Below are 9,953 nucleotides of genomic sequence, written 5' to 3'. Positions count from 1 at the left end.
ACATCGATTTATTAGCAGTAGTAGGAGTAGTAGTAGTAGTGGTGGTGGTGTGGTGTGGTGTGGTAGTAAGTAGTAGTAATAATAGTAGTAGTAGTAGAACCAGAACAGCTGTAATAACAATAACAACAACAAAGGAAACAGCAACAGCAGAGAATCACAGCTGTTTTAACACCCACCACAGCACCGGGAACAGCAATGACACCAGTATACGCTTAACAGCAGCAACAGAAGCAGAAATAACAGCATCTCCGGTAAAATCAACAGCAGTAGATGAAGCAACAATAACAGCAGGAGCTACAACATTTGCGTCACCGCCAGCAACGTCAGAGAGAGGCGAGGCTCTTAGGAGGATGAGGAGGGGGAAGAGGAGGAGAGGAAGAAGATGAGGAGGAGAAGAAGAGGAGGAGGAGAGGAAGAGCTAGAGGAGGAGGAGAAGAAGGGAAGGAAGAGGGGTGCGGCGCGTGGTTTACAGGGAGCATGTGCGGTGCGTCCCTCCAGTGGTCAGTACAGTGAGTGGTTGATGGCGAATGATGAATGGTTGAACAAGGCGAGCGATGACTGGCTGGCGAGCGGTAGGGAGGGCGGCCAGTGGTCAGAAGGGCGTGCCTACAGGAGGGGTTGGCTAGCCAGTGGTCAGCGTAGGGTCCAGCACGTGTCCGCCATTGTCCCATAACTTCTGCTGGATGAATGGCTTCTGCTGTCAGCACCCTCCGCCACTGACCAACTCTCCCCTCAGTCCCCTTCATAGCCACACGAGCCAGATTTGCAAGGCAGATTTTGCAAGGATGATTTTACAAGTCAGATTTTACGAGCTAGATTTTCATAAGACAGTTATTACAAGGCAGATTTTGCGAACTAGATTTTATGAACCAGATTTTATAAGCCAAATTTTACGAACTAGATTTTGAGAGCTAAATATCACGAACCGGATTTAGTACGCAAATTTCGTTCTCTATGACTCGTTTTTACTCAGGAAGAGGAAGATGAGGAGGAGGAAGAGGAAGAGGAGGAGGAAGAGGAAGAGGAGGAGGAAGAGGAAGAGGAGGAAGAGAAGAATAATGTTGGTTGGTCACCTTCACTTGATGTTTGAAGTATTGGGTGAAGACTCGTCCATCTATCTATCTATCTATCTATCTATCTATCTATCTATCACTCAACAACTTTAACCTTTACAGGGGTTAGGTTAGGTTAGGTTTGTCTTATTAGATTAAGTTAAGTTAAATTTAGTTAGGTTAACTTGGAGGTGTAGAGTACCAGGTAACAACTACGGTTCTTAATCTTCATAGAAACTGAGTTCTTAAATTTTTGGGGGTCTCCAGTCGCCATTTTGTTCCGCCATACGTCAACAAAGATAGTGTGTGTATAGGTAAATATTTTCCAGGTGGGAGTGAAATGGTCGTGTTGCTATAAAATATGTATCACTTACCTTCCCAGACCAACTCTTAATTTTTTTTTACCTGTGATCTCTACCTTAATTATGTATATGGTGGTAAATGAGGGAAAAATGGGTGAATAGTGATAATTTTTGGTGTTTTTTATTTTTCTCGAATATTGAATTATTTATGCTAACCTAAATATAACCAAACCTAATCTAACCTCATGTAATTTGGGTATTCATTGTTATATTATTACATTATTATTAATATTCATTGGTTATAATAATAATAATAATCTTTCTTCACAATACAATAGCTTACAAATTACAGACCAAATAAAAAGAAGAAGAAATTTTTACGTACTGAAAAATCATGATAAAATTTAATTCAATACAAGGAGGGAAAAAATTCTTTGTATCAGTCACCATAAATTATATTCAGTAAATAAAGTATCCATAGTGGGGAAATTAAATCAGGAAAAATAAAGAAAAAAATTTCTTCTTGTAATTGTAATAGATTTAATTTACTATAGTAGTTTCTGTACCTGTATTTTGTATCTGTAACTCTACCTGTACGTTTATATTTGTCTCTGGTATAACATAATTTACCTCTTTTGTATTCTGTAATGATTCCTGTAGTTTTTATTCGATTTGATAATTAAAGCTGTGTGTTTTTTCCGGTTTTCAGATGTTAAATAATTCTACTAATACCTAAATTTGTTTATTTAAGTGAATTGTGTAAAAATTTATCTGTATTTAAATGTGTTTTTTAATCAGGCTTACCTGTTATTATTATTATTATTATTATTATTATTATTATTATTATTATTATTATTATTATTATTATTATTAATGTTATTATTATTGTTGTTATTGTTTTATATATATATATATATATATATATATATATATATATATATATAATGTTATATATTGTTGTTGTTGATTTATTATTATTATTATTATTATTATTATTATTATTATTATTATTATTATTATTGTTGTTGTTGTTGTTGCTGTTGTTATTATTATTATTATTATTATTACTATTATTATTATTATTATTATTATTATTATTAATGTTATTATTATTGTTGTTATTGTTTTCATTATTATTATTATTATTATTATTATTATTATTATTATTATTATTATTATTATTATTATTATTATTATTATTATTATTATTATTATTATCGTAAGTTGTAATATTTTTTTCGTTTATGTGTGCAGAAGAAATTTATACTTAGTATGGATATTTCTTGATCTCTGTCTCCCCTCGTAAACACACAGCACCAAGCGCAACAAACACAAAAGTACATACTGTATATATCCACAGAACTTACCATCCGGGGGACGAGGTAAACCGAACATATCCAAGCATTTCCCTGAGTCTATTTGTAGCAGAATAAATCAATTTCCTCCTACATGGGCGGGGAACGTGGGTGAAGGCGTCTGGTTGGTTCACCGGAGCCACAGGGAGCCACAGGGAGCCACAGGGAGCACGAACCCCCCCCCCTTCCTTCCATCCCCTCCCCCCTCCCCCCTCACTCACCCCCCAAGAAATGTGAACGTTTCTGATTCTTGAGGCAAATGTAATAATCCGCCTTTTGGTTCCTGGGTGGTGGTAGTGGTTGGTGGTGGTGGTGATGGGAGGTGTGGTGTGGTGATGTGGAGGTGGTGTGGTGGTGATGGGTGGTGGGAAGGGTAATTGGATGGTGTAGTGATGGTGTGGTGGTAAGTGGGATGGTGGTTTGAAAGGAGGTGTGATAGTGACGGTTGGTAGTGGTTGAGGGTAGTGGTGGTGGTTGTTGAAGATGGTGTGGTATTGGTGGTTGAAGATGGTGGTTGAAGATGGTGGTTGACGGTGGTGTGGTAGTGGTGGTTTAAGATGGTGGTTGAAGATGGTGGTTGACGGTGGTGTGGTAGTGGTGGTTTGGTGGTTGAAGATGGTGGTTGACGGTGGTGTGGTAGTGGTAGCTAAGATGGTGGTTGAAGATGGTGGCTGGACGGTGGTGTGGCAGTGGTGGTTTAAGATGGTGTGGTTGGAAGATGGTGGCTGATTTGGTGGTGTGGTAGTGGTGGTTTAAGATGGTGGTTGAAGATGGTGGTTGACGGTGGTGTGGTAGTGGTGGTTTAAGATGGTGGTTGACGGTGGTGGTTGACGGTGGTGTGGTAGTGGTGGTTTAAGATGGTGGTTGACGGTGGTGGTTGACGGTGTGGTAGTGGTGGTTAAGATGGTGGTTGACGGTGGTTGATGGTGTGGTAGTGGTTAAGATGGTGGTTGACGGTGGTTGACGGTGTGGTAGTGGTGGTTTAAGATGGTGGTTGACGGTGGTGGTTGACGGTGTGGTAGTGGTGGTTTAAGATGGAGGTTGACGGTGGTGGTTGACGGTGGTGTGGTAGTGGTGGTTTAAGATGGTGGTTGACGGTGGTGTGGTAGTGGTGAGGTGAAGAATTGGTGATGTTTGGTGTTGATTTTTGACCTAGCCTCCTGACCTGCACCTTGACCTACCTGACCCATCCTCCTGACCTGCACCTTGACCTACCTGACCCATCCTCCTGACCTGCACCTTGACCTACCTGACCCAGCCTCCTGACCTGCACTTTGACCTACCTCACCTGCACCTTGACCTACCTGACCCATCCTCCTGACCTGCACCTTGACCTACCTGACCTCCATTACCTCCACTTAAACCTCTCACCCAGGAAATTAAAGTGCTTGAATTACCTAAAATGAGCTGAGATAGAGGGGTGGGAGTGATGGAGGGATGGAGGGAAGTGAGGGAGTGATGGAGGGGGGTTAAAGAGTGAGGGAGTGGTGGAGGGAAGTGAGGGAGTGATGGAGGGGGGTTAAAGAGTGAGGGAGTGGTGGAGGTTGTAGGTTAACAGGATTAAGTGCCTGATTTTACCTCATTCGACTTCTATCTTTCCTCCACTAACCACCTCTCTCTCTCTCTCTCTCTCTCTCTCTCTTCTCCAGCACTAGCGGGAGAGGGTGACCCTTCCAAACATCTTCTACAACACACTCACAACCCACAAGTCCCCCATCCTTGTCAACTTCTTCACCAGCAGTACAGAGGATACGTGACTCTTCCAACATCTTCCTCCTCCTCCTCCTCCTCCTCCTCCTCTCCAGGTACATTTATTCCTCCTTCCTCCCTCTCTCCCTCTCTCCCATCTACCCCCCACCACCACCACCACTCCACAGGTACGTTCACCATCCCTCCCACAACTCCTCCAGCACCACCACCAACCATCACCACCCGCAGGAGAAGTGGGTGGCCCCTGAAGGTGCTGGAGCCGGTGTGTCTGGGCGGTGATCTGGTGTCTACAGCTTGCCACTATCTCCTCCGTGCAGGCTGACTCTGGGACCCCGCCACCCTCTCTGCGCCCTCTAAAACCTACCCAATATTTTCTCTCCTGGAATAACCCGGAGATCCTGCCCAGCATCCACGTATATACCAGGCGCTGGGGGATGGAATTAACGTTAATTCTCTCGGGGCAAGTTACGGCGTTAAGGGTGAGGTCAACGACGGGCAGAGGTCCCAGAGATAACGAGGAGGTCAGAAGAGGTCTTAGGGTCAAGGTTCAGATAGCGGGGTCGTGGTGGCCTGGAAGACGTAAGGGAGAGGTCGTCCAGGAAGATAGAGTCTGGAACACTTTCCCCTGACCAGATTCTTACTTTTAACAAAGTTTGTTTATTTTTGGGAGATAGCATCGGCCCCCACAGCATCCCCGCTACCAGGAGTGTGAAGGAGGGTGGCGTGTGTCCTACCATGCAAGGTGTTGTGGTGGTGGGTTATAATAATTCACGGTGTAGTACAGTGCTGTCGCCTCCTTCTACTTCTCTCCCTTCTCTTCCTCCTATCCACCTTCTTTCACTTCATTCTCCTCCTTCACCCCTTCCTTTACCTACTTATCCTCCTCCTCCTTCTTCTTCTTCTCTTCCTCCCACCTGCTTTCCTTCAATTCTTCCTCCCCCTTCTTCTCATTCGCCCACTCCTTTTCTTACTCACTCTCTCCTCCTTCTCCTATGCTTACCTTGGTCACTCACTCACTCACTCACTCACTCACTCACTCACTCACTCACTCACTCACTCATAGTCTACATATGTACAGTACTTCACCTCAAACACGGAATCATTATATATGAGTCTCCAGCTACTCTTGGGATTAGGTTAGGTTATGTTAGGTTAGGTTAGCTTAGCTTAGGTTAGGTTAGGTTAGGTTAGGTTAGGTTAGGTTAGGTTAGGTTAGGTTAGGTTAGGTTAGGTTAGCTTTAGGTTAGGTTAGGTTAGGTTAGGTTAGGTTAGGTTAGGTTAGGTTAGGTTATGTTAGGTTAGGTTAGGTTAGGTTAGGTTAGCTTTAGGTTAGGTTAGGTTAGATTCACAACATCTTGTTCCCATTCGCCCCCTGGACCTCATCCTTCTGTGCACCAATGCGGGAGAGGTTCAGTAAGTGTCTTTTGCTCACCTGTTCAAACTAGTAACTTTTTATAAACTTTTGACATCTATTTTAAGCGTTCTAGAGTGAATTTTGGCCTACTTTCAAAAGAGTAGTTTTGCGTCTCGTTCTAGCAAGTCCTTTAAGTTACATTGTTGCTGATTTTTTTAAGTGTATTTGTCGTCAATTTACGCATCTATATTTACGCAAACTTACGTGAAATACATTAAATGAAGTAAGGGAAGTGGTTGTTTCTCGTTTTGGACTTACGAGTAATTGTTTACATAAAGTTCCATACAATACTTTCTCTCGTATGACGCAAGTATGCTTTCATTAACCATTGTCAGAGTGTCTTGATATGGTGTATTTTCGTGGAGTTATGCAGTTGTATTTTCACTATTTTGCCCAGTTGTATTTTCACTATTCTATCCAGTTGTATTTTCATCAATCTACACCTGTATGTCTGTATTGGCGCAGTTGTATTTTCGTGAAGTTATACACTAGTCTTTCCGTGAACTGACTGAACTGTTTTTCATAATTTTATCCAAGATACTTTTCATAAACTTACGTAAGCGTATTTTCGTGAACTTACGCAAATTCACGAACCTACGCTACTCCTCCTCGTGAATTTACGCAAATCCACGAAACTACGCAATTCTTCATCGTGAATTTACGCAAATCCACGAAACTACGCAACTCTTCGTCGTGAATTTACGCAAGTCTTCGAACCTACGCAACTTTTCTTCGTCAACTTACGCAAATCCACGAACCTACGCAATTCTTCTTTGTTAATTTGCGCAAGAACATCATTGTAGCGAGAGTTAACCTGAAATTCAGAAGTTGGGGTGAAACAATAACTCATTATTTCTATATGTAAACAATATGAAGTTCGAGATAGGATACGCTAAATTAAGTAACAACTACAGCATCAACAAATACAACGACAAAAACAAAAAGGACAATAGTAACATAGACAACAACAATAAAAAAAAAAGAACTATAGCAACAACAACAACAACAACAACAACAGTAACACAACAACAAAAACACTATCATCATCAACAACAACAACAATAACAACAACAACAACAGTAGCACAACAACAAAAACACTATCATCATCAACAACAACAACAATAACAACAACATAATAGTAACACAACAAAAAAACACTCATCATCAAACAACAACAACAACAACAACAACAACAACAATAACAACAACAACAGTAAAACAACAACAAAAACACTATCATCATCAACAACAACAACAATAACAACAATAGTAACACAACAACAAAACACATCATCATCAACAACAACAACAACAACAAATAAATAAATAAAACAACAATAACAACAACAACAACAAATAGTAGCACAACAACAAAAAACACTATCATCATCAACAACAACAACAACAACAACAACAACAGTAAAACAACAACAAAAACACTATCATCATCAACAACAACAATAACAACAACAACAACACCAACAACAGTAAAACAACAACAAAACACTATCATCATCAACAACAACAAGAATAACAACAACAATAGTAACACAACAACAAAAACACTATCATCATCAACAACAACAACAACAACAACAACAACAGTAAAACAACAACAAAAACACTATCATCATCAACAACAACAACAACAACAACACCAACAACAGTAAAACAACAACAAAAACACTATCATCATCAACAACAACAACAACACCAACAACAACACCAACAACAACAAAAACACTATCATCATCAACAACAACAACAATAACAACAACAATAGTAACACAACAACAAAAACACTATCATCATCAACAACAACAACAACACCAACACCAACAACAGTAACACAACAACAAAAACACTATCATCATCAACAACAACAACAACACCAACAACAACACCAACAACAACAAACTGTACAAACCCAAACAAATCATCGGGTAGAAGGTAAAAGTGTACAGTAGTTACGCAGAAAGTAGAAAAAAGTATTTGCTTAAAAAGTACAATTTACTCACGTGGAAAGTAAACAGTATAGAGCAAAAAATACTCGTATGGAAATAAATACTCGTGTAGAAGAAGAAAAAAAATCTGGCATTAAAACAGTAGGAGAAAGTTTACTCATCTTAAAACTAAAAAAAAAAAATACTCGTGATGGGAAAAAATAAAAAAATAAATAAAAAAGTGTTGAGGGGGAAATGGAATAGGGAGGATGAGGAGGAGGGTTGAAGAGGAGTAAGAGGAGGAGGAGGAGGAAGAGGAGGTTGAGAGGAGAAGGAGGAAGAGGAGGAGGAGGAAGAGAGGGGTTGAAGAGGAGGAAGAGGAGGAGGGGTTGAAGAGGAGGAGGAGGAAGAGGAGGTTGGAGAGGAGAAGGAGGAAGAGGAGGAGAAGGAGGAGGAGGAAGAGGAAGAAGAAGAAGAAGACCAACGTACCTCCATGTTCTGCTCGATAACAAGGCTCAAAAGCCGAACGAAATAAAAGAAATTCCTAAAGTCGCTCCAATCGCCTCCTCCCCGACTACCGTCCCTGGTGGGTCTCCAGGGACACGGGTCTCTCCCCTCCTGGAGTCGTCCGTCCGCCCTGTCTGTCCCTCTCCTCCTCTTCTTCCTCCTCCTCCTCCTCCTCCTCTTCCTCCTCCCCCTCCTCCTCTCTCACAAGCCTCCACCGCCGCGCCTCCTCCTCCCCTTTCCTCCCTCTCCCCTCCCTCCCGCCCCTCCCTCCTCCCCTCGCCTCTCGCCGTCACATTTGCCGATGACAAAATATTGAGCAGTGGTGGTGGCCGCCGCCATCTTGTCCGGGTGATAAGGTAGTGGTGGTGCCAGCAGCCGAGGAGGACCACCTCAGAGGCGGCCCCCCTCCCCTCCCTCCTTCCTTCCTTCCCTCCGTCCCTCCTTCCTTCCCTCCGTCCCTCCTTCCCTCCCTCCCAACACACATACACACACACACTACGTTGTTGCTACTGCTGTTTCTGCTGCCACCTCCTGCTGTTGCGGTTTCTACTACTGCTGTTTTTGTTGTTGTTGCTGCTGTGTGTTCTTGTTCTTCCTGCTGATGAGTGTTCTCTTTTTCTGCTGTTATTTTTGTTCTGCTGATTTTCTTCTCTCTGCTGTGTTCTTTTTCTTCTTGTTGTTCTACTTACAACTGTTATCTCCTCTTCCTCTTCTTATCACAACCCCTCTACCATTGGTCCACACCTTCCCTTACCTACAACCATTACCACAACCCCCCTCCCTCCCCTTGCCTACAACCATTACCACAACCCCCCGTTCCCTTCCTCCCATCAATCCACATTTTTCCCTCACCAACAACCATTACTACAACCACTACAACCACTACTACAACCACTACAACCATTACCACAACCACTACAACCATTACTACAACCACCAACAACCATTACTACAACCACTTCAACCATTACCACAACCACCAACAACCATTACTACAACCACTACAACCATTACTACAACCACTACAACCATTACCACAACCACTACAACCATTACTACAACCACTCCCATAACTCCTTCTGACGCCTTGACCTGTTAGCCCACGTACTTGATATTCTTTTAACGGAAGTAAAAATCAAATAGAACCAGAAGATGATTTGACATTTTTCCAAATTATGGTGTAATGCCAAATTCCTCCCCCAGCCCCCCCTTCCCTCCCCTCACCCCTCACTCCTCCCCCAACCTCTCCTTCCCCAGCCTCCCCCCATTTTCCCCCAACCCCATCTCACCACTCTCCAACTCCCTACCTCTCCCCAATCACCCTCCCCCAGCCCCCCCCTCCCCACCTCTCCCACAGCCCCCCCTCCTCACCTCTCCCACAGCCCTCCTCACCTCTCCACCAGCCCCTCCTCCTCTCCCACAGCCCTCCTCACCTCTCCCAGCCTCCCTCCCCTCTCCCCTGGCTCCTCCTCACCTCCCCAGCCCCCCTCCCCTCCACCAGCCCTCCTCACCTCTCCCACAGCCCCTCCCTCACCTCTCCCCAGCCCCTCTCACCTCTCCCACAGCCCCCCTCACCTCTCCACCAGCCCCCTCCTCACCTCTCTCCCACCAGCCCCCCTCCCCTCACCTCCTCCCCAGCCCCCTCCCCTCACCTCTCCACAGCCCTCC

The sequence above is a fragment of the Homarus americanus genome, unplaced genomic scaffold, assembly GCF_018991925.1.
Source record: "Homarus americanus isolate GMGI-L3 unplaced genomic scaffold, GMGI_Hamer_2.0 scaffold40333, whole genome shotgun sequence".
Lineage (NCBI taxonomy): Eukaryota > Metazoa > Arthropoda > Malacostraca > Decapoda > Nephropidae > Homarus > Homarus americanus.
The sequence above is the reverse complement of the archived record's forward strand: the minus strand, read 5'-3'. Positions refer to the sequence as shown.